The sequence below is a fragment of the Microcaecilia unicolor genome, chromosome 2 (genome assembly GCF_901765095.1).
Source record: "Microcaecilia unicolor chromosome 2, aMicUni1.1, whole genome shotgun sequence".
Lineage (NCBI taxonomy): Eukaryota > Metazoa > Chordata > Amphibia > Gymnophiona > Siphonopidae > Microcaecilia > Microcaecilia unicolor.
In genome coordinates this window covers 198976469-199002019 of record NC_044032.1, presented here as the reverse complement: position 1 = coordinate 199002019, position 25551 = coordinate 198976469, and the positions used below count along the sequence as shown (strand labels likewise).

The 25551-nt window shown below is 43.1% G+C and overlaps 1 protein-coding gene across 1 annotated transcript in view; it reads left to right on the top strand.

Annotated features, from left to right (window-relative positions):
• The window catches only part of SPIN1 (spindlin 1), a gene marked incomplete in the record, with an annotated part of 155803 nt that overhangs the window by 47313 nt on the left and 82939 nt on the right, over positions 1-25551 (top strand).

The following is a 25551-nucleotide window of genomic DNA, read 5'->3' as shown; positions in this document are numbered from 1 at the left end:
TTTTTCAGCCAGGAATGGCAGTATGGCTTTGAAAGGTGCCATTTCTTTCTGGCTTAAGGAGTTGATTTCATCTGCCTATATTATCATAAGTAGTTTTTCATCTAGTGTCCTAAGAATTTGCTCATATATGGGTGTGGCAGTTTCCTGAGTGAGATGACATATGGTATCTCCTACAAGGATTTGTAAGGCAGGGATGTGATCCTCTGTACATGTTTTCACTAAGCACTATCGATTAGATCAGTGGTAACCAGATGTGGTCCTGGAGGCACCCCAGCCAGTCAGGTTTTCAGGATAGCCACAAGATATTTGCGAGAGTGATTTGCATGTACTGCCTCCTTGGTAGCAAATCTTCCATGAATATTCATTGTGGATATCCTGAAAATCTGACTGACTGGGGTGCCTCCAGCACCAGGTTTGAGAACCACTGAACTACATACTCTTGTCAGGGAGGAGGCTGCATTTGGTACCTGAGTGCTTAAAGGAAGGGGGAAGCAGATGCTGCCTAAAGTGAGGAAGTTCCTAGGCCAGCGTTTCCCAAACTGTGCGCTGCGGCTCCCTGGAGTGCCGCGGCAAATCCTGAACTCTCTCCTGCCCGAACTGCTACTGTAGACAGCAGCGTCAGAAAAATAAACAAAAAAAGGAAACGCAGGACTGCAGCAGCCTTTGTGCATGTGCTGTCAGTTCTGTCGGTCCTCTGCCCCTGGAACTGGAAGTTGACGTCAGCGGGGCAGAGGACCAGAAGACTTGACAACCCATGCCTGAAGGCTGCTGTGGCCCCGTGCTTGCTTTTTTTTTTTTTTTTTTTTTTTGTCGCAGCCACTGGGGACATGGAGCAGGTGGCCTTTGGGACTGGCAGAGGCAACTGCCAAGGAGGTTGGATGAAAACAGGAGACAGGATGAAGTCAAAAAGTTGAAACCAATAGGTTAGTCTCTGTTTCCCTTCCCATTCAAAACAAAGCAAGTAAACCTATGAGCTGACACATCCAAGTTGTCATTCTTTATTGTTGGTAGCATACTTTATTTCATCTCACTTGTATTTTTAACAGTGCTGGCTTGTGCGGCATACGGAAGTACACAGAAGTATAATAACGGAATAACTTTTCATAGGTAGAGTAATAATTTGTTATAAATCATAATAAGTGTGTCATTTGGAGGGGCTGGTTATAGGGACACCCTAGCAGTGTTATATTTGTGCAGAGAAAAAGATGGAGACCCATGTGGGGGGGGGGGGGGGGTGAAAAAATTTGGGAACCACTGGCCTAGGCAAACTCTAGTTCCCCTTAAGCAGGCCAAGGTAGAATATGCTTTAACAAAGCTAAGACTAGGAAGCCTAGGCTGGAAGGCGTGGCCCAGATCAAGAAGGATTAACCTTTTGAGTAACTGAAGGAAGACCTAAGACCCTGCCGGCAATAGCTGAGGGAAACCTCCAAAACTCTGCTATTGATAGCTGAGGGACTCCTAAGAAGAGAAGTTTGAAGCATTACAGCCTGCAAGGTAGGACAGGCTCTTGTGATGGCAGAGCTAGAAAATCCTTGTCTTCTTTGTTGAACTCAAACTGCCAGCCTGAGAAGGAAAAATAAACAATAGCCAATTCCTATATATAGGAGGATCAAAGAAGAATTCCACACTCATAAAATATATATGTAAAACAGATTAAAGAAGGGAGACAAAATGAGAATTCAGTATAGGCTATTACCGTAGCCGATCCACGTTTTCAGTGAGTCTGGCCATAACAATGGCTCACTACCACGCTCTATACATCATCAGTACTCCTTATTCTGTGACCCTTCAAAATTTTCTTATTTTTTGTATAGAAGTTCAATAAATGCAAAGCACCAGAGTATTAAGGAAAAACAGGCAAAATTTAGGCTTATGTTTCCTCGCTCCTACACCGTCTTCTCCTTAAACATCCACGAGGAACAAACTTCCGTCAACAGTGTAATGACATCACATTAATTCTGCAGGCCCAAAAATATATGTGGGACGTACAACCAGAACTATAAGACAGAGACTTAATGAACATCGAAGTAGACTGAAAAATAAAGTTCTTCCTTGTCATCAAGCAGATGAAGCCATTACGTATGGGTTATGTCCATCAACCAGCAGGGGAGATAGAGAGCACTCAAACTTTCACAGTGCCCTCTTGGCCAGCTAGCTCCACTGCCTCTTCAGTATTCTCTATCTCCCTTAGCAGGGTGGCTGCAGCTTGTTCGAGCTCCAGAAAAATCTGCCGGGAGGTGATTCCTGGCTTGCCAGTTGTTAACCGGGGTGTTGGAGGCTATAGCAGCTTCACTTTAAAGGCACATAGGGTAGCCCTTTCCCTGCCTTACCCATACCTCTGTGGATGTGGACATATTGCCTTGCTTTCCCTGTCCTTACCCACCAACAGTGGATGCAGGCATATAGGTTCTCCCTTTCCCTGCCTTTCCCACTCATCTGAGCCTCCGGAGTCTTCAATACCTCTGCTTTCCTCACAGCTTAAAAAAAAAAAAAAAAAGTCGCGTCGCATTTTTAAACGCAGAGACGCTGGAACAGAGGTTTTTGACCTGATTTTCAGCAGGATCGTAGTTGTATACTAGATCCTTTGAGGTAAGAGTGTTTTTCAACTCCTCCGGGGTGGGCCAGCGATCGGGGCGATTTTGGCACGAAACCACCATTTTGGATTTTACCGCCGTTTTTTGGCGATGGCTGCGGACAGTGTAAAGCGCTGTTCCACTTGTGGCAAGCGCAAATCAGCAGCAGGGCTCTGTAAATTGTGCTGTATTGGCGTAGGAGCCAGCCCGAGCATGGCGAGCGATGTTTCTTCCCGCTCTGAGCTGGCAGCGGGTGCCATTTTGCTTACACCGCATGGCGCGGCCTCCGTGGACACGGAGAGACCTGAGCCGGGTGGGGCACCTCGAGATGAGGTTATTTCAGGAGTGGCTAGCACCGGACAGAATTTGGGTGCCCAGGGTGAGATTTTCTCCCCGGATTTTGTGCTTTTGCTGCATAAAGCATACATGATGAAAAGAGCCCTTCCTCAAGGGTCGCCTGAGGCTCCTCTGATTGCCCCCCCCGATGGATTCTGGCCTGGGACTGCCCAGTGAGGCTTTTTTCCCGGATGCTTGGCCTAAAGATAAGCGCAGAAGGGTTAATTCCCCTTCAGATTGTGGTGCACCTTCCCCCCCCCCCCCCCCCCCCCCCCGTGGTCGGGGTGTGAGGATTCGGAGAACTCTGACAGACGTTCTTGGTCTGAGGAACCAGAGTCAGGTGCGGATTTACCACAGGATCTGGATGATCCCTCCGCGGTGAGGATTTTCCACCGTGATGAGCTGCCAGCGCTTATTTCAGATACCCTGCAGGCCCTCTCGATTGAAGATCCTGACAGTGGCATGGCCTCCTCGGGTAATCCCAGGATGGCTAGTACCAAGAAAGCTGCTCGGGCCTTCCCTTTGCATGACTCCATCCTAGAGCTTGTTTCGGCTCAGTGGGCTGACCCCGAGGGACCTTTGAGAGTTTCCAGGGCTATGGGGCAGTTATACCCTCTGCGTGAGGGACATATGGCTCGTTTTCAAATGCCTACAGTGGATGTCCTAGTCACTGTGGTGACAAAGAGAACTACTCTCCCTGTTGAAGGAGGTGTTGCCCTGAAGGACGTTCAAGACCGTAGGCTGGAAACAGCGTTGAAACGGTCCTTTGAAATTGCAGGTCTCACTGTTCGGGCGTCTGCATGCAGCTGTTATGCTGTGAGAGCCTGCCTAGCTTGGCTGCAACAGGCAGTGGCTCAGCCTGGAGATGGAGCGGAGCCCTTCTTGGATGTGGCTCCGTGGATGGAGGTGGCCTTGTCCTTTCTGGCTGATGCCCTTTATGACCTTGTCAGAGCTTCGGCTAAACAAATGGCAGTAGCAGTGGCGGCTCGCCGTCGTCTGTGGCTACGACACTGGGCAGCGGACATGGCCTCTAAGCAAAGGTTGGTGAAGTTGCCTTTTCAAGGACTTCTCCTATTTGGTGAGGAGTTAGAGAAAATTGTGAAAGGCCTGGGTGATCCAAAACCCCAGCGCTTGCCCGAAGATAGGCAGAGGCCTTCCTCTAAGGGCCAGGCGGTCCACTCCTCGTACAGACCTCGCTTCCGTGAAGCTAGAAGGTACCGCCCGGGGCGTTCTGCTGGGTTCACTTCACGTGCCCGTGGTCAGCAGAGGAACTCCTTTCGCTCGGACAAGCGTTCCGCAGCCGGTGGCTCAAGACCAGGAGTTCAGGGGCAACCCTCTCAATGATGGTGCGCCGGCCCTCTCCTCGATGCCTGTCATCGGAGGACGGCTTTCCCTCTTTGTCGAGGAGTGGGCCAAGATTTCCTCAGATCAGTGGGGTCTGGACCTGATCAGAGATGGATACAGAATAGAATTCAACGCCCCAGTAAGAGACGTGTTTGTGGAGTCCCGATACGGTTCTGCCGTCAAACGGGCGGCGGTGGAGGAGACTTTACAAGGTCTGATTCAGTTAGGGGCAGTGACCCCGGTGCCTCCCGCCGAACAAGGCTGCGGCCGATACTCCATCTACTTGGTGGTGCCGCGAAAAGGTGGGTCCTTTCACCCTATTCTGGACTTAAAAGAAGTGAACAAGTCCCTGAGAGTGCGGCATTTCCACATGGAATCCCTGCGCTCCGTTATTGCGGCGGTTCAGCCAGGAGAGTTTCTCACGTCTCTAGACCTGAAAGAAGCTTACTTGCACATACCGATTTGGCCCCCGCACCAGAAGTTTCTGAGGTTTGCGGTGTTGGGAAAACATTTCCAGTTCAGGGCCTTGCCTTTTGGCCTCGGCGCAGCTCCCCGAACCTTTTCGAAGGTAATGGTGGTAGTAGCTGCTTTTCTCAGGCGAGAAGGTATCAGGATTCATGTTCAGTTTAAATTTAGGAGGATGTGTTCATTCCCTCCAGCATGTTTTTTTTGGAGGTTGTGTTGATTCTCTCCAGGAGGTGCGTGTGTTCCCCTCCAGTTCTATAAATAGGAGGATGAGTTCATTCCCTCCAGTGTGTTGGGAGGATGTGTGATTCCCTCCAGGAGGCGCGTGTGTTCCCCTCCACTTATACAATAAGGAGGATGAGTTTATTCCCTCCAGGAGGATGTGCATTCCCTCCTTTATGAGTTCATGCCCTTGTGATGGGCCATGGTTCGCTGTGAGGAAAGCTCTTGTGATTCCCATTGCGGTTTGCCATACTGCTTTGGAAGCTTCAAATACTGAAGAGGCAGTGGAGCTAGCTGGCCAAGAGGGCACTGTGAAAGTTTGAGTGCTCTCTATCTCCCCTGCTGGTTGATGGACATAACCCATACGTAATGGCTTCATCTGCTATGACTAAAGGAAAGAAAATTACCAAGGTAAGAACCTAATTTTCCCTTACAGCCCCTCTGGTTAGTCACAGCATTGAGTTTGGCCACGATTTTACTGACATTCCGTGGCTTATTGTAGAACAAATTTCTCCATTCTTTAATCTAATTTGTTTTATATATTTTTTTACCAGTGTGGAATTCTTCTTTGATCTTTCTATACACCTTATATAGGGATTGACTATTGTTTATTTTTCCATTTGGAGTGTCTCTCCCCTGAGATTTCACAGTTGATAGCCTGAGAAGGAAGGCAGGCTTAATGTGTGTGTCGAACCAAACTACACAAGTAAATGATTTGTTGTGAGCTTGGTAGTTAGTAAGTCCCACTTGCAAGAATATTATGCCTACTTGTCCTCTGAGAAAGCTAAGTTACTTGACTGTATGACTGTAGCAGGTGTTCTCTGAGGACAGCAGGCATATGATCTCACATTCCTCCCACCTCCCCTTGGAGTTGTTTTCTTTCTTTAGTACTGTACTGCTGGTCCCCGCATTCTCAAGCCTTTTGGCGGGAAGGAACACATGCATGCGCGATGGGGGTACTTCCGCAAAGATTTAAAGTGACAGTGCACTTGTTATCCAGGGATCCACATGTGGATACTGCCATCAGCCCATGTGAGAATATATGCCTGCTGTGCTTGGAGAACATCTGCTACAGGTAAGTAACTTAGCTTTAACCACTAGGACTGGGTTTAGACCTCCATCTTGCATCAAAGCATTTTATGACTGTTCAAAAATTCTTGCAATTTGCTGGGCTCCAGTGGTTTTGTTGTTATAGGTCACTCATTTGGGCTGGGTGTAAGAATTCCCATACCAGGCTACCAAATTATTATGTTGCTGTCACATCGCAAAATCAACTTGTTCTGTGTGGTACTTGTAGCCTGGTCAGGAACAAAGGTGTCTTAGAACGGTATAGATGTTTTAGATTTAGCAGTAGTAATTACCTCCATTGCAATGCTTCGCTTAGGGTTACCATATTTGTGGAGACAAAAAAGGAGGACAGAAAAAATAAAACTAGTTGCTACCTTTGCAAAAGAAATATTTAATTGTAGTTAATGAACACACTTCAAACAGTGACTTACTTTACAGTACAGCAGCAAACATTCTACTTTTCATGAACTTCTGGATTTGAGTTCATCTGATTATGAGTCTAAGCTTACTTATTATAAGATCACATATCCCTTTGGCTGGCTTCTGAGATACATGTGAAAGTCTTTGCTTGATATATGCTCAAAATTGTGCTGCATGAACAAAATTCCTTTGACAGATTCAACCAGCAAGGGAGTAGAGGGGATCAGCAATGTCTGTTTCTCTCTTTAGCACCCCCTGTGTCCAGACTGACTAATAAGCCAGAGATGATTTCTCTCGTTATGTGGGTAGGTGGGTTGGTCTTACGCACATAAAAGAAAAAGAAGATATTTCCCTAAAAATTAAAAATCACGTAGGACATAGCTGAAGATGTCCAAAAAGAGGGCATGTCCTCTTAAAAGAGGACATATGGTAAACCTAGCTTTGCTACAATGATAAATGTTAATGTTATGGAGTAAATTGAATTCCTTAATCTCTTTATTTGCAATAGCTTCTCAAAGTTTAGCTCAATGAGTGGTGGAATGAATCCTTTCAAAAACTTAATCACATCACTTCTCTCAGATTCCTCTGGCACACCTAGGATTTCACATTTTCTATGAATTTGATTGAAAAGATCTTCAAGGAACACTTACAACAGTAGCTGTATTGGTCGAAATGCATTCAGTCTGTCATTCAAAGCGGATCGTTTGCTGCTCCATTTTTTCTAAACGTTGATGTGAGACAACAGTATGTGCTTTTAAGATACCCAATTCCACTTGCATATTTTTGATTAACTCCAGTTGTGTGCACAACAAATGTACACATCTTTTAAGTCTTGGGTTTCTTTCAGTCAAAGTCAGGCCTTGCACAGCCTTATCTTTCAGACCACTATAAATATTTGCTCATTCTTTGCTGGTTTGCAGATACAGTGCCCCATTAAATTCAAGGGGGGAATGGGGGTCAGGTAATTAAGGTGAGTGCTTGCAGAGCATGATTTTCTTTTAAAAAGGCCCCAATATTGAGCTGATCACAGCACATTCAGCCACTCCATTTACTCCACCCAGGCTCCACAGTGGCCCCCAGTTAATAAAGAATCCAAATAGATCACATATAGGATTGTATAGTGCTGGCTGATGTTTCAGCTGATCAGTACTATGCAGAAAAGGTGTAGTTCAAAAAGCTTCCCTTGGTATCAGGGCAGTTTGTCAAGCATGGCCTGCATCAAGTGGTTGTAAATGCACATTACAGTGACGAGCTTGACACTGCTCCAGAACATACTTACTTGTCTGTTGCTGAAATAATGCTTTTCAGCTTCTTCAAATAAATCAGACGTATTGCTTTGTTGTTGGATAAAATCTGAGAATGACTTCAAAAACTGATAGCAGCGTTTTAAATTGAGTTGCACTGCCTGAAAAGGTTTGCTGCTCTTGTTAAAGTACTACAGAATAACGTTACAGAACTGCATGAAAATTCCTTTCTCAAGTTTACTTATCTGATGGTATAGCTCTTGTGTAATATTGCAGTATTCTGGTTTCTCAAGACTGTTTTCTGAAATCACCTGCAAAATATGTATTATATTTACATACCTATCGACTAGTGCTTGGCAAGTATCTGTACGGCATGATCACTGTGTGGCACAGATTTGCGTCGCCATTGAAAAAGCTTTTTCCCTTGAGCTGTCTTTGAGGGTTTTTTTTTTTTTGTACCTCTGTCATGCCAATGCAAAAAATGGTGTTTGTACAGAGCCAAAGTCACAGCTTCACTTCATGAATCTGCAGCATCCTTCCCAACAATATTTAAAGAATGCTCAAAGCAAAGGACATGCACAGTGTGTTCACTCAGGCTACGTATTTTAGCTTACATTTGTATTGACCAGACATATTTGCATTATCAGCACATTGGCCACTGCACTCTTGTATATGAACACCAACATGTTGGAGAAATGTCAGAAATGCATTTTTCTTCCTCTTTTTCTGTCCTGTTGGCAACAGAAAAGTTAATAAGTGCTGCACTGCTTATTTCCTTTAACATATCAAAAATTGTGAGTTCATCAATATGAACATTTTCTTCAGATTAATCTATATATAGAATAATATTTGAATGTTTAAACTGGTTTAATCAGAATCTTAAAACTCTTTTCTTCATAATCCCTTTTCACGTACAGTGGTGGAAATAAGTATTTGATCCCTTGCTGATTTTGTAAGTTTGCCCACTGACAAAGACATGAGCAGCCCATAATTGAAGGGTAGGTTATTGGTAACAGTGAGAGATAGCACATCACAAATTAAATCCGGAAAATCACATTGTGGAAAGTATATGAATTTATTTGCATTCTGCAGAGGGAAATAAGTATTTAATCCCTCTGGCAAACAAGACCTAATACTTGGTGGCAAAACCCTTGTTGGCAAGCACAGCGGTCAGACGTCTTCTGTAGTTGATGATGAGGTTTGCACACATGTCAGGAGGAATTTTGGTCCACTCCTCTTTGCAGATCATCTCTAAATCATTAAGAGTTCTGGGCTGTCGCTTGGCAACTCGCAGCTTCAGCTCCCTCCATAAGTTTTCAATGGGATTAAGGTCTGGTGACTGGCTAGGCCACTCCATAACCCTAATGTGCTTCTTCCTGAGCCACTCCTTTGTTGCCTTGGCTGTATGTTTTGGGTCATTGTCGTGCTGGAAGACCCAGCCACGACCCATTTTTAAGGCCCTGGCGGAGGGAAAGGAGGTTGTCACTCAGAATTGTATGGTACATGGCCCCATCCATTCTCCCATTGATGCGGTGAAGTAGTCCTGTGCCCTTAGCAGAGAAACACCCCCAAAACATAACATTTCCACCTCCATGCTTGACAGTGGGGACGGTGTTCTTTGGGTCATAGGCAGCATTTCTCTTCCTCCAAACACGGCGAGTTGAGTTCATGCCAAAGAGCTCAATTTTTGTCTCATCTGACCACAGCACCTTCTCCCAATCACTCTCGGCATCATCCAGGTGTTGACTGGCAAACTTCAGACGGGCCGTCACATGTGCCTTCCGGAGCAGGGGGACCTTGCGGGCACTGCAGGATTGCAATCCGTTATGTCGTAATGTGTTACCAATGGTTTTCGTGGTGACAGTGGTCCCAGCTGCCTTGAGATCATTGACAAGTTCCCCCCTTGTAGTTGTAGGCTGATTTCTAACCTTCCTCATGATCAAGGATACCCCACGAGGTGAGATTTTGCGTGGAGCCCCAGATCTTTGTCGATTGACAGTCATTTTGTACTTCTTCCATTTTCTTACTATGGCACCAACAGTTGTCTCCTTCTCGCCCAGCGTCTTACTGATGGTTTTGTAGCCCATTCCAGCCTTGTGCAGGTGTATGATCTTGTCCCTGACATCCTTAGACAGCTCCTTGCTCTTGGCCATTTTGTAGAGGTTAGAGTCTGACTGATTCACTGAGTCTGTGGACAGGTGTCTTTCATACAGGTGACCATTGCCGACAGCTGTCTGTCATGCAGGTACGAGTTGATTTGGAGCATCTACCTGGTCTGTAGGGGCCAGATCTCTTACTGGTTGGTGGGGGATCAAATACTTATTTCCCTCTGCAGAATGCAAATAAATTCATATACTTTCCACAATGTGATTTTCCGGATTTAATTTGTGATGTGCTATCTCTCACTGTTACCAATAACCTACCCTTCAATTATGGGCTGCTCATGTCTTTGTCAGTGGGCAAACTTACAAAATCAGCAAGGGATCAAATACTTATTTCCACCACTGTATACTTGTAGACAAAAAGCTGGTGTGTCCTTTTGCCTTTGTTAGCTTTGGTTTGAATGTGCTGTGCCAAGAAAGGATAATATTCTGTTAGACTAAGGTAATTACCATTGTGTGTAGAACCAATTATTTTGATCATTCACTGAAAGCCAGCCTTCTTCCTACAAGGAATATTGTCGCACTAATTGAGTCTTTTAAAAACGTTCACCAGTAGTTTGTTGCTCAATCAATTTGAGAATAGCATTGTCAATTTGGCCTTCCATTCTTAACTACATCCATCACTGCAGAAATATCATTTGTTGAGTTACTCATGTGCTGACGTTTATTACTGGCATACTTCCAGTCATTGAAGCCACTATTTGCAAATTAATAATTGGCAGCATAAAACAGCTTGCAGTAAAAACAGTACACCTCTCCAGTACTTTGTGGATAACTTAACCACCTAAGATAATTTCCTTCATTATTGACACGTTTATGAATAAATGTGTCCATGGTGCAACAATGTCCATATTTACCTGTATTGCTTTATTTCCTTTCTTGGCCTCAAATTCCCATATTTCACAATATGCAACCTGGGCCATCACATACCAATATCTGAAAAAAAATCCTCTCTTCTCTATATATGTGTGTTCACTTCATTTTGTCTGCTTTATTAACAGCTATGGAAGAAGATTCATCAGTGGGTAAATTTTGTCTATAACTTAGAACCCCTCCGGACTGACCCAGAATGACTGATGGATTATGCATGCCTACCAGCAGGTGGAGACCGAGAACTCTGATTCTTGAGCAAGCCAATAAAACCCCTGCTCAGCCCCAGAAAGCCTCAGTATTCTCAGTCTCCAGCAAGTGGTAGATTTGGTGAGCCCCTTGGTCTCTGAGTTTCTACTTTGCTACTTTTCTTTATCATTTCTGTCTTGTTTTAAATCAATAATAAAGCTCAGTGTTTCTTTCTGTTTCCTGCATCTGTGCACCCTTAAGTTTATTTTGCTGGCAAAGGCTGAGGCCCTCGGAGGTTCTCTGGTGCCTCAGGGGTGTCAAACTTGGGCGGTCAAGTCCCTCCCCCCTCCTATCCCTGAGCTTTCCCTGAGTGCCTGTGGGCCTAGGGTGGACTTTCCGTTGCTGGCCTCAGCCCCTTCAAGGGAAGGGCGTTTGCAGAGCAGCGGGGAACAGCCACTGTTCCCCCCCCCCCCCAAAAAAAAAAAAAGTGTTTGGAAGCATTGTTTCCTTAGCAGTGTTGTGCAGTTGTTTTGGCCGGCATTTGTGGCCGTCTCCTTGAAGGGTCTTGGGCTCGGGTTGGTTTTTCTGGTGCTATCTTTCTTTAGGGTGGAGAAGTGGCACATGTGCCCTGTTTTCTAGTGGTGATGACTTTACTGCTGCTGGTGTTTTGTAGTTTTACACGGCATTGGTGTTGGCTGGAGCCTTGGCGTCTGCGGTTTTGGCTTCCCCTACTAAAGCTCAAAAGTGTTATTCGGCCACTCTGAGTTCCCTCTTTCCATGGAGACTCTTAGGCTTCGGATAAGTCAAGCGTGGACAAATCTAGCACAGTTAGTCGACCTATCTTGGCATTCCGGTTGATCAGTCTCTCCAGTGATGTCTTAGCTTTGCGGACATTATGGATTTTGTGTAATGCCATTTAAGCTGACAATGGCCCCGAGGATGCCTCCCAAGGTTTTGGCGGTGGCCTTTCGCAAGCAGGGCATTCTAGTTCATCCATACCTACATGCCTAGTTGGGTCATGCAATGTCGTATCGGGGAAGCTGCTAGGTTTTTGCTCAAGAGTCCTTAGGTTGGCTGATAAATCCCCTCAAGAGTCTCTTGCTACTGATGCAGTCCTTGGAGTATCTAGCTGATCCTTTTGACATGCTTCGGGGTCAAGTGTATCTTCGTTCCTGTGGATAGCCAAGCGTTAAACTCCGGTTGGACAGTTGATGTGTCAATCCAGTTCCATCTGCTGGTGATTACATTTCGGTTTTGGGATTGAAGCGGCCATAATGGTGACCCCATGGACCAGAGTACACATGAGACCCTTCAGCATTCTCTCCACCCTTGTGGGCACCTCAGTCAAGCTCCTTAGAGGGCTGAGTTACTGTTCACAGCTGTACTGAGTTGGAGTCTCAGGTGGTGAGCTCCGAGGAACAACCTGTGGACAGAAGTGTCCTGGGGGGGAATCCATTGTTTGAGTCAACTGGTGCAAGGGCTGTGGTCCCAAGAGGCAGCATGTTGTTCCATCAATCTGTTAGAGCACAGTGATTCAGCTGGCACACTGCGAGTTTCAGATTCTCTTCGAGTGCAGAGCAGTGTGAGTTTTGTTGGACAATGTGACAGCACTGTTATCCGTAACTGCCACAGCGGCACAAAGAGACACCTGCTGGCGGAGTAGACAGCTCTTCTCATTTGTTGGGCAGAAGCTCACCTTGAGAGTCTGTCAGCGTCCCCTGTGGTGGGGTTCAACATGTTCAGGCGGAGTTCCTCAGTAGTCATGCCTTAGATCCAGGCAAGTGGTCCCTTAGTTCCAAGGTGTTTTCTCCCATAGTCCACAGGTGGGGATTGCCAGTGATGATTCTGTTGGTGGCCTGAGAGAATGCCAAGGTGCCTCGCTTCTTCTGTCGCAGAAGGCAACAGGTTTCAGAGGGCTTGGATTCTCTGCTCCAGGCTTGTTCGGAGGGCCTCCTGTGTGTATATATATATATATATATATATATATATATATATCCTCCCTGGTCTCTTTTAGGTCATGTCACCTAGCAGATCAGGAGGTGCATTGTTTGGTACTCTCTGTAGCTCTAGATTGGTTAAGATGCCCTTGGTTTGTGGATCTGCGGCATCTAATAGTAGGGTCGTTGGTCAGACTTCCCGAATTGATAGGTCTTATGTCTCTGATTCTGACAGCCTTGCCCAATCTGGCTTGGTTTTGTCTTCTGTCTTGGCTCTTGTGTGGTAGTAGTTGAGGAAGTGAATATTTTCTGCTAAAGTGTTTATCATGAGCCTGAGTTCCTGGCATCTCTCTCCACCCTCCTAGGCCCGTTTATTCTGTTCCAGGCTGCACTCTCAGCTAGTTTGTGTATTGTTTTAGGTTAATCTATGTTATGTCCTTGCTGTTGCGAGGCCCAATTGACCAATGTTTATTGTTTTCAGTGAGCCTGGATGCTAGGGATACCCCACTTGTGAGAATACTACAGGCTGTTTGTCCTCAGTGAAAGCGTAGATACTTACCTGTAGCAGGTATTCTCCGTGGACAGCAGGCTGATTATTCTCACAAACCCACCCACCTCCCCTTGGAGTTGTTTTCTTTCATTTATGCGTTTGGATAAAACTGAGGAGCGCAGTTGCGTGACGGGCGGGAAGGCACTCTGCGCATGTGTGGTGCGGTGCTGCACACGTGCCAAAAGGCACTAGCAAACGTTTTTCATTTTGCTAGTCAATATGCCGGTTCCCGGGCCGAAGTGGATTGTCCACTCACTTGTGAGAATAATCAGCCTGTGTCCTTGGAGAATACCTTCTACAGGTAAGTATCTTTGCTTTATTGGGAAGGCATTGGAGACTTTCCCACTGTCTCTCCTTTAGAGACAGACTGCAACCCCTCCCCCCCCCCCCCCCCCCCCCCCCCCCCCCGTCGCCACTGCAGACCAGTTTCCTCCCTCATCCACCCTGACAGGAAATAAATTCCCACCATTCTCTCCAACCCCCTTCCCCCTCCCAGTGGTAGGCCCTCCATGGGCCTACCTTGTAAAGGTCCTGGTGGTATAATAGTGTCTTTGGAGCAGGAAACAAATGAGGTTCACACTCTCCACAAAAATGAAACAACACAAAAAAAAAAAGGTGGAAAAGAACCAAGTCCAAGAGATCAGTCCAGTACAAAAGGAAAGATGCTCCAAACACAACTTTATTTGCACCCTACACGGTCCGTGTTTCGGCTACAAGAGCCTTCCTCAAGGGTCAACGTATATGTCTTGTGACGTTGGACGTCACAGAGTCATTCCGTGTCAAGTGGACCAGGGGTCCCCACCTCACCATCTCAGATTTTGATGAAATTTGGTACATAGTTTCTTTATGATAAAAAACTAAGCTGTGCAAAATTTTAGTTCAAAAGACTAAAAATTGGAGGTTCTAGGGGACCTCAAGTAAAGGGTTGCAAAATGTCGCCTGAGCAAAAATGACATTTTGGGCCAACTTCCAGAAGCTGTAAAACTGGAAGTTTTAGTAGTACAAGGGGGATATTTGGAGAACCTGCACTACCTTTAGGGCTTAATGAACTGGCAAAACCCCATGTTCCTAGTCCTCTTACTTTGTGAATGGTTTAGGCTCAAACTTTGCCAAAAAAACAGCAAAAATCAATTTACAGCGATGTTGAGGCTGCTGTGGTTTCTAAACTAGTTGGCCTTTCAGGTTGATTTTTGGTAGGTATACTAAATGCACGGCTGTAATGAGGCATTCCAATTTGCAGCACTTTCCTTCAAGTGGTTGAAAAAGTATAAGCGTCAAAGTTGGTATAAAAAGCATTTTTGCCCATTTTGGGCTATCTTTGATGCCCTTGATCTCCAGTGGGACAGCTTCAATATTCTTTCTTTTAGCACCATTAGAAAGAGCAGATTTCCTTCTATCAGAATATGTAGTTTTCAATTTGGAGTCTCTCCATATAAGGATTGCAAAAAAAGTGTTTTTTGGCCAGTATTGTTGATGAAACGGATATCGGGCCCATCGATGTTTCTAATTGCTGTATAAGTCACTCAGTTGCTTTAAGCATGCGTTGGTCCATGGTGGCTACGCCACTACCAATTCAATAGGAAGTGGCAAACTCATCGCCAAGAGGTCACGCCCGATAGCCAGGCAAGTCCAGCCACTTGGCACAGGTTCCCAAGCCTGAAGGTGGGCATCTTACTTGAGGTTCCCAAGCCTCATTTGGTTGTCTTTGCCTAGTTTCTCAAGCCTAATGGGGGTGTCTTAATGGTTCCCAAGTAAAACCTCAGTGCTGAAGTGACAAGAATTTTTCACTGATAAGTTTCACTGCTGTTTCTGGAAATGTATGCTGTTGTCCAAGTGCTGTAGTTGCTGGTACTGGAAGAACTGCTAGAATATGCTGTTCAGAAATCCAACAAGAATCTCTTCTGCTAGGCCAATGAAATGATCGTGCAGGCCCGCATGGATGCATAAAGTTGACCTAGGCATCATGTTCTTCAAATGATGTGTCACAGACATTGCCAATCCACCATTTGTTGTCATAAACACAGGCAACATACTGCCCAGGCTGAAGTTGACACATTTATGCCAGGTACACTCACTGGGTCATCTGACTGACAAAGTTTGACAACAAATGAGGAGGAATCATTTGACACTCTACTGACTGAAATTTGGTTCAAGTCAATGGGAATAAACTGGTGATTTTCACGAGTTCCAGCAACTGTGGAAGCTTTACTGAATCTTTCCTTTTGTGCAGATCTTGAAGATTCAATTTCATCCTTGGAAACAAAAATGAACTTGATTTTATTTATTTTTTGATCACAAAATTCAAACAAGCCTTGTGCTGTGAGAATTTGGCTATTTTTAGGTCGTTGCAAACTAGCCTGAGCAGTTAGTCGCTTTGTTGTACCACCTATGGCATCACATGGTGACTTGCCATGGCTTGTGCCAAAGAAATTCCACTGTGCACTTATTCCAAATTCTGTTTGATGATAGCACAAGTTGGCAAAGTTTTTGAAGTTCTTGTATTGTGCAGCTGAGCCATCACTAAAGTATGTTACATATTTTATTTCTCCAATTTTGCTTTTCAAGAACGTGATTAATTTTTCCAAGAATGCATGTACAGCAACTGCATCATGCTGCAAGCTGTCACTTATTATGCAAACACTTATGCACTGAATTTCACTTGAAGCATCACGGAAGTACACAACAAATGGATGCAGTGTAGCTTGACTGTTTTCCCAGTGGAAACCTTGAACAGCATCTTGGTCAATAAAGGAGTAGTTTTCAGCAAAGTCCAAGAGAACAACAATTTCACAAGGATTTAGGTTTTCTTTAACAGTTTTTAAGTATTGTGTCTGATGTTTGGAAATGTAATGGTGAATTGACAGGTTTGAAACTTTCAATGCAAGCTCAGATACAAAATCATCAACATACATCTGTTTGGTCTCCAGTGTGGTGGGATCTGTATGAACCCACTGCTTAAACTCGATTGTTTCACCTGGGTCAGCATCACTGAACACTTCTGTCAGGTAATTTTCAAGCACATCTTTACCTGGACATATTTCACACCTGTGAAGCATGCATTCTTTGCATTCCAAATTGCACACAGTTTTAGCCATCAGTGCTTTGTAATCTTCGTTCAGCAGATGGCTTCCAGCAAGCATAAGCTTGATGAATGACACAAACACACACTGAATGCATACCAGATGAGCCAACAGTGACACACCATTTTGGCCTTAGCTCACAAAATTTGGAAAAACCCACTTCTGGCCCATTTCGAGTACGATATGCAACATACATTTCTTTTAGATTGCTAAGCAGCAAGCGCTTTTGCATTTGAATTTTTTCAGTGCCAGTTCTGACAGAGACAAAATCTTTTTTCCCTGGGCACAGTCTGCTGAATTCATCATCTTCAAAAAAGCCAAGAATTTTTTTTTTCTGTTTCTTCTGGTAAAACTTTACCTTTCTTCTTGTCTGGTTTTGTCAGAATTCCACAAACTGATTTCAGATTTCTTGCTTTTTTAACCATTCTAGTTGAAACCATGAATTCTGAGGCAGTTCTTTCAATAGACCAGCTGTTTGGTGCTAAAGTTAGTATTTGCAGTTTTTCTGCATGATTTGCTGAAACTTGGACTTTGTTTTTCAACTCGTTTAGCAGGTCATCATAATCAGAACATTTGTCACATTTCTGACTGGTAGAAGGTTGAGTTTCAAACTCATTTAGGTCTAAGCCACCAGCAACTGCAAGATGATGACTCAAAGTATTTTGCACTCGCCTGATTTTGCGTTTGGTGTAGCCTCGTACATCACGCTTGCTGACTTTTTTGAACTTTAATGGAGAAATACCAAGAGATGTCAAACTTGTGTTCAACTTGCCAGAAATGTCACTGTGTTCATCATCTGCTGTTGATGATGATAAAGAATCAGCAACTCTGTTACTGACGTCTTTTCGACAAGGTGGACATAGTTTCTGAGCCGGCACAAATATTTTGCTTGTTAAGGCCTTTAGCTGGGTTGCTAGTGTGTCATCCAGCACTCTTAAGCCCCTTTTTGCATTATGATCACCTTTGGGAAAATGGGTTACAGCAGGTTCTTTGCAAAAATTCAAACTTTTTCAACAGTAAGGATTCATGATGAAGGCAAATAGTTGATCCAGCATCGAAAAGTTGACCAGAACGCTCTTGTAACAACTTCTGTTGATCAGGCAGAAGCTCTTCAATTAATTTCAAACCTTTATTTTTATTGTATGTCAGTAAATGACACTCTGATGTACTTGAACAGCCAACTGAGCAAAGTGGAAATTCATCTGATCTTTCTGGATCCATTGATGACCATTAGCATCAGTTCAACAAACGCATTTACATAGTAACATAGTAGATGACGGCAGAAAAAGACCTGCACGGTCCATCCAGTCTGCCCAACAAGACAAAATCACATGTGCCACTTTTTGTGTATACCTTACCTTGATTTGTATCTGTCATTTTCAGGGCACAGACCGTAGAAGTCTGCCCAGCACTAGCCCCGCCTCCCAACCACCAACCCTTCCTCCCCCCATCGGCTCCGCCACCCAATTTCGGCTAAGCTTCTGAGGATCCATTCCTTCTGCACAGGATTCCTTTATGTATATCCCACGCATGTTTAAATTCCGTTGCCGTTTTCATCTCCACCACCTCCCACGGGAGGGCATTCCAAGTATCCACCACTCTCTTCGTGAAAAAATACTTCCTGATATTTTTCTTGAGTCTGCCCCCCTTCAATCTCATTTCATGTCCTCTCGTTCTACCGCCGTCCCATCTCCGGAAAAGGTTCGTTTGCGGATAAATACCTTTCAAATATTTGAACGTCTGTATCATATCACTCCCGTTTCTCCTTTCCTCCAGGGTATACATGTTCAGGTTAGCAAGTCTCTCCTTATACGTCTTGTAACGCAAATCCCATACCATTCTTGTAGCGTTTCTTTGCACCGCTTCAATTCTTTTTACATCCTTAGCAAGATACGGCCTCCAAAACTGAACACAATACTCCAGGTGGGGCCTCACCAACGACTTGTACAGGGGCATCAACACCTCCTTTCTTCTGCTGGTCACCCCTCTCTTTATATAGCCTAGCCACCTTCTAGCTATGGCCACTGCCTTGTCACACTGTTTTGTCGCCTTCAGATCCTCAGATACTATCACCCCAAGATCCCTCTCCCTGTCAGTACATATCAGACTCTCACCGCCTAACACACACGTCTCTCGTGGATTTCTACTCCCTAAGTGCATCACTTTGCATGTCCTCGCATTGAATTTTAATTGCCAAACCTTAGACCATTCTTCTAGCTTCCACAGATCCTTTTTCATGTTTTCCACTCCCTCCCGGGTGTCCACTCTGTTACAAATCTTAGTATCATCCGCAAATAGGCAAACTTTATCTTCTAACCCTTCGGCAATGTCACTCACAAATATATTGAACAGAATCGGCCCCAGCACCGATCCCTGAGGCACTCCACTACTCACCTTTCCCTCATCCGAGCAAACTCCATTAACCACCACCCTCTGTCGTCTGTCCGTCAACCAGTTCCTAATCCAGTTCACCACTTCGGGTCCTATCTTCAGCCCGTCCAGTTTATTTAAGAGCCTCCTGTGGGGGACCGTGTCAAAAGCTTTGCTAAAATCTAAGTAGATTACGTCTATAGCACGTCGATGATTCAATTCTCCAGTTACCCAATCAAAGAATTCAATGAGATTCGTTTGGCACGATTTCCCTTTGATAAAATCATGTTGTCTCGAACCTTGCAACTTATTGGCTTCCAGGAAATTCACTATCCTTTCCTTCAGCATCGCTTCCATTACTTTTCCAATAACCGAAGTGAGGCTTACCGGCCTGTAGTTTCCAGCTTCTTCCCTATCACCACTTTTGTGAAGAGGGACCATATCTGCCGTTCTCCAATCCCTCGGAACCTCTTCCGTCTTCAAGGATTTATTAAACAAATCTTTAAGATTTGCTCCCTCAATATTTAGGGGTGGATCCCGTCCGGTCCCATGGCTTTGTCCACCTTTAGATTTCCAAGTTGTTCATACACACTCTTTTCTGTGAACGGTGCTTTATCCACTCCATTCTCAAATGTACTTTTGCTAGTCCCTCGTGGTCCTTCTCCGGGATTTTCTTCAGTGAAAACAGAACAAAAGTATCTATTTAGCAAATTGGCTTTTTCTTCATCATTATCTATATAGCGGTTCGCAGTATCTTTTAGTCTCACAATTCCCTTTTTAGTCATTCTCCTTTCACTAATATACCTGAAGAAATTTTTCTCACCCCTCCTTACATTTCTAGCCGTTTGTTCTTCCGCTTGCGCCTTCGCCAGGCGTACCTCTCTCTTGGCTTCTTTCAGTTTCATCCAGTATTCCTCCCCGTGTTCCTCTGTGGAGAGTACCCAGCAAAAGTGGAAAATATTCTTGCAATCAGGTTTTCAATGGGTAAAATTTTACTTCAGTCTAAAGTGATTAATATCTTCATTTGTGGCATTTAATTCAATATAAATTAGCCTGTCTGTGCAGGTGCGAGTTTCTTCAACAAGAAGTATGTATACAATGGTTTCCACCCTGTTTTTTAGTTTACTTGAACACAGTTTTATAACCTAATGTTTAAAGAAAACTTCTTTAGCCAGTTAGATTTGGCCAATTATGATTGGTGAACCCTGTTGCAAGGCAGAATTGTTTGTTTCATTGCCCAATTGTATGCTTCTGGTACCTCCTGGCTCCTGAGTGTCTGTTGCTAGGCTTGCTTTGATGCCTACAGTTCACTAAGAGGTCAAACTGTAGCAAGGGTGAAGAAACACCAGCAACAGACACTCAGACGCCTTGCAACAGGGTCCACCAATCATAATTGGCCAAGTCGGTCATCCTAACTGACTGCAGTTTTCTTTAAACCTGTTATGAAACCTGGCCTCATCCTTCCACATCCTAAAAAACATTCCTGTTTTTTAGTTTTCTTGAATACAGTTTTATAACATAATGTGTTCTTTATTTTAAAAAATTGGTGCTTTTTGAAAGAAGAATCACTTTTACTACACTTGTATCAAGAGTGTAGTGAAGAAATTACAGGCTGCTGCCCGCAAACATTTGAGGGCATTTTTGCAATCCTTATATGAAGAGACTCCAAAATGAAAACTACATATTCTGATAGAAGGAAATCTGCTCTTTCTATTGGTGCTAAAAGAAAGAATATTGAAGCTGTCCCACTGGAGATCAAGGGCATCAAAGATAGCCCAAAATGGGCAAAAATGCTTTTTATGGAGATGAAAGAAATTAATATTGCTCATTCTACAAAATTTTATCGTTTATAAGAATGTACAGATTGTAACACTGATAATTGTGTTTATGGGGTGGTATGCCCGTGTGGACTTTCGTACATCGTGTTGACCACACGCAAGATCAAGTTGAGGATTGCCCAGCATTTGAGTAATACGGACTGGCCGTCTGGAAGCCCCTGTAGTGGCCCACTGGATTGATTTGAAACATGCAGTGCAAGATTTTCGCTTTGTAGATTTGGACCATATTAAGTCGAATAGGGGGGTAATATCCCCTCATTGTTATTAAGGAAGGAACGTCTCATATTCTGTTGAAATACGGTGGCCCCAGGTGGGTTAAATAAAGAAATAGAGTGGCTGAATATCTAGACTGGTATTTAAATCCCTGAGATCCCGAGACTAGTTATGCGTATGTGTGAGCGTCCTTAGGGGCGGCTTCACGGGCACATCGCTGGTGTCGAGTACCTAACCACCTTGAAGAGCTGGCAAGTAATTTTGTAATTTTTAGTTTTATGTTAGTTTGTTGCATTTTTTTGCATATGGATGTGTGATGTAGATAGGTTGAATATAGTGTAACTCGTTGTTTTGTTTAGAACACAAGACCCCTGAAGACGCTAGTTTATAGCGAAACATGATCATGTCGGGTCCTGGTTCCTTGGTGAATTGACTACCTATTGTATTATAATTTCATGTGGAAGTTTACTACATAGTAGCCAACAGTTGACGGTGTCAGCAATTTGGAGTTCCTGTAGTCCTTACCCGGAATGGTTGAAGATAGTCGTCCATTTACAATTGTGTTTACTAAAGGATATCCAGCTTGAACGTAAAGTACTCGTATTGAAATCCTACGAGATTGGAACTATCTATACAGCCTGGTTGAGATTCTGCTACGTGGAAAGGACTCAATTGTTATGTGTTATCAATCTGCATGGTTAAGTAGTTGTGTAACTGTGCTTTAATGTAATACTCCATATTCAGTATTAGTCCTGTTATGCCTGTATTTGTTTGTAATATTTTGTTGAATTTAATGTGTGAATGTGAGAGAATATTAGTGATTTGTGTGTTATAGACTTTTATGACTATGAGTTAAGATAAGAACAAGAGGATTAGATTTATATAGAATAAAGATATTTTTGTATTTCTAACAGTTGTTGTTATGTGTATGTTTGAGGCAGTCCTGGAAATAGGAGATAGTTTAGATTTTAAATAAATTCTTGATAATTTAGATTCTGTCTTATAAGGAATTCTGATCTCTGCTTATTTTTAAATATGTTTTATTCTGTTTAATTTTTAATACTTTCTTTTAATTAATAAGTTCTATTTCTCCCTGTAAAATATCTTTTCAATTCAGTGTTTACATCTTTGTCTGACTTTTCAAGTGATATTTTCTGCAGTTTAAGAGGTCATCTGGTTTCAATTATCAACATTCCTAGCTAGTTCTGTGTATGAAGCTAAAGGTGAAAGAGGTCAGGAAAAGTCAACTCTTTTCCTTGATTGATTATAGCTAAGTTTAGGACTGGCCCCTTAATGAATGCCCCGAGAGAATCTGATTATGTGAATAATAAAACAGAGGATTGAGTTATTGGTAAAATAATAGAATCTGAGAATTTAATAATAATAAAATGCAGGAGATAGGTGCCGCATTGTCTAGTTTGAGAGGCCCCAGGTCGTAGGTCAGTTTAGGAAATATTTGAAACCTGTGTAACTGATATTGTAAGTAATGTGTAGAGATAATTAGTTCAAGACAGGGTAATCAATCTATTCCTTACCATCTGGTGAGGAGGTGGGGGCTAGAGGGGTTTAGAACCATATATAAATGAGAACAGAAGCAGCTTACGAAAGAGACAAGACACAGAGAGCCAAGAGAAGGAGAGGGTTAGCGCTGATGTTCTACTTTGTTTGCTGGCAAATAAAGAAGACTTTTCTCTCATTCTGGTGTGTGGTATTTGACTCCTGAAGTACCACAGATTCTGCTAACAATAGTGGTAATTCCTGCATCATGTTTACTTAAGTACTACCAATTATTAAGTGTGAACCTTAATTTATATTATGAATATTCATTGTGGGTATCCTGAAAATCTGACTGGCTGGGGTGCCTCCCGGATCAGATTTGGGAAGCTCTGCCTTAAGAGTTTGTTAGAATGGGTGGCTTATTCTGCCCCCCCCCCCCCCCCCCAAAGGTATTTGTCTAGAGTATCAACTTTGCAATAGGCTGGTTCCAGCCCTTATATTGGAAAGCTCATTTATTTTCCTCCATCTGCTAGTAGGGTAGCATCCTGTCAATCAGGAATCAAGAAAAGGAAATCAGAAGGTGAGAACAATTTTCTCTTTGTAAAATCAGTGTCATAAGCTTTATTTTAACTGTCCTTTTTACTGAACCACACCCATCCTCTCAGTTTACATGGAAAGGTACATCCTACAGAAAAGTACACAGTATTCAAGGTGGGATCTTTATTATGACCTTTACAGAGCATCTTTTCCTGCTAACAGTACCTGTACTTAGCAACCAAACATATGGAGTTCCTATTTACTTTTTAGATTCAACAATTTTTTATTGATGACTACACACAATGTACACATATCTCTCCTTGAATGTACACAACTCAGATACAAGTAGTTGTCTTTAGGTGTTAACGTTCATTCCGTCATCTAAAATAACGTACAAATTTTTGGCAATTCCAAAGTTGTTCTCCTTGCAGCTGATAAATGGCTGCCAGATTTTTGCATGCCCAAAGCATAGCTTTACTATTTGCATTACAGTGAATTTTCCAAAACCTGTGAATGTTCTAGTTTCTATCTAGTTCCCTCTTATTTCTCTCCTCCTGGCATGTCTGTTGTACATTTTAATGGCAGAAAAGTATGCTCATTTACAGACATCTGTCCATCATCCTCTTTACTAATGCTACTTTCTTCCTTTATCTTACCCTTTTTGGCTTTTCATAACACCTTGATATCCTTTATTATTTATTTATTTATTTATTTATTAATTTTCAAATTAAATTGACACGTAAATTTTTACATTGTCATGAAATACAGCATCATAATGTTATATAAAGTAAATGGATACAGCTCAAATAAAAAAAACAAAGGAAAAAATTCCCACCGACTAACATATTTTACCATCAGTATCCACTAAACTATTAATCCGTAACATTCAGTTATATTGCTTCCTTAGACCACATATGGAGGAGGGGGACAGGCAAACATATTAGAGAAGTTACTTATTAAATTCAATTTCAAACAAAGAACTGATGCAATCCCAAACTCATATCTTAACAGGCTTTTTAGAATCTAAGAAGACTCTCAATTGGTCAGGCGAGAAAAAAAACATACTTTGTTGAACCTAACCGAATTATGCATTTGCATGGGTAGGCCAGTAGAAAAGATCCTCCCAAATCCAAAGTTTTTTGTTTTTAATTCCAGAAAAGATTTTCTTCTCTGTTGAGTAGATTTAGTAACATCTTGGAACATCCAAACCTTGGCACCCGCAAATAGAGTAACTGAATTCCGAAAATAAAGATGTAAAATTGCATTAAGATTTTGCTCAAAAGTAAATGAGATTAATAAAGTCCTTCGCTCCGTATTAGCATCCAAAGTTTGTTCTAATATTTCGGATATATTCGCCAAATTCAAACTTTTCTCTCCTAGACCACCTGGTTCACCCGGCTCTTTTCCTTTCTTCTGGGGTAAATAAAAAATTTTACTTATAGGAGGAAAAACTTCCTGGGGTAACTTTAATATCTCAAAAGAATATCTTTTAAACATGTCCAAAGGTGATATCCCTGGGAGTCTTGGAAAGTTCAGAACCCTTAAATTTAGATGCCTGTTGTAATTTTCAAGTTGTTCTATTTTATTGTGCACAAACAATTTATCTTTTACAACAGTTGCTTTAATTTCAGTTAATTGTTCTGATTCTTGCTGTAAATATTTAACTCTATCTGAGAGTTCAGCTTGGATCCTTTCTACTGAACCTTGAAGTTCTCCAACCTTAGTAGTTAAAATTGTAACCTCACCTCGGGACTCCTGTAAAGAAACCTCCATTTTCTTCAACAGATTCACCTCTGCAGCTCTTTCTGCGCTCCCCACCAATACTGGGGAAGCTTGTTCCAGGAGCTTCTGTTGCAGTTCGGGATCCTGCTCAGGGTTCTCGCTTCTCACACTTCCGGTGGAACTCGAATCTCCCTCTCTTACTGCAATCGCTACTGGATGCGGAGGTATTTTTGAAGCTGGGGGAGGGGATAAAGATGTTTCATTGGCCCGTAGAGAGTCCTCTTATCCCGGGCTCTCTTCTGCGGGTCTCATCCCTCTTGTTCCGAGTTGGGATCCGGCGGTTAAGTAGCGCTCGAGGGTCGACTGAAGTGGAGTCGAAGATGAGGCAGGCGGGATTCCCATCCTCGTCGCGCCTTTCCTCTTTGTGTGCGGCATTTGTTTAGCGATATCAAAAAAAGAGAGAAAAGGTAAAACGTTCACAAAGAGGCTCCGAAGATCTAGGAAAGCTTCTCCAAACCGCGGGTTGCATCTGCCATCTTGCCACGCCCCCTCAACTTGATATCCTTTAAAAAAAAGTTGTGTATGTATATATATATGTATATATATATATATATATATATTTTTTTTTTTTTTTTAAATTAGGATTTATTTACTGCCTTTTTGAAGGAATTCACTCGAGGCAGTGTACAGTAAGAATAAATCAAACAAGCAATAGTCAATTACAGCAGTAAAAATATTTAAATTACAATACAAAGTATGGCATAGAGGGGCATAATCGAACATGGATGTCCACCTCCATGGGCGACTATCTCCGAGAATGGGTCCGCGAAGGGGCGGGACAGACCGTATTTTCGAAAAAGATGGGCGTCCATCTTTTGTTTCGATAATACGGTTGGTGCTGGGCAAATGCATCA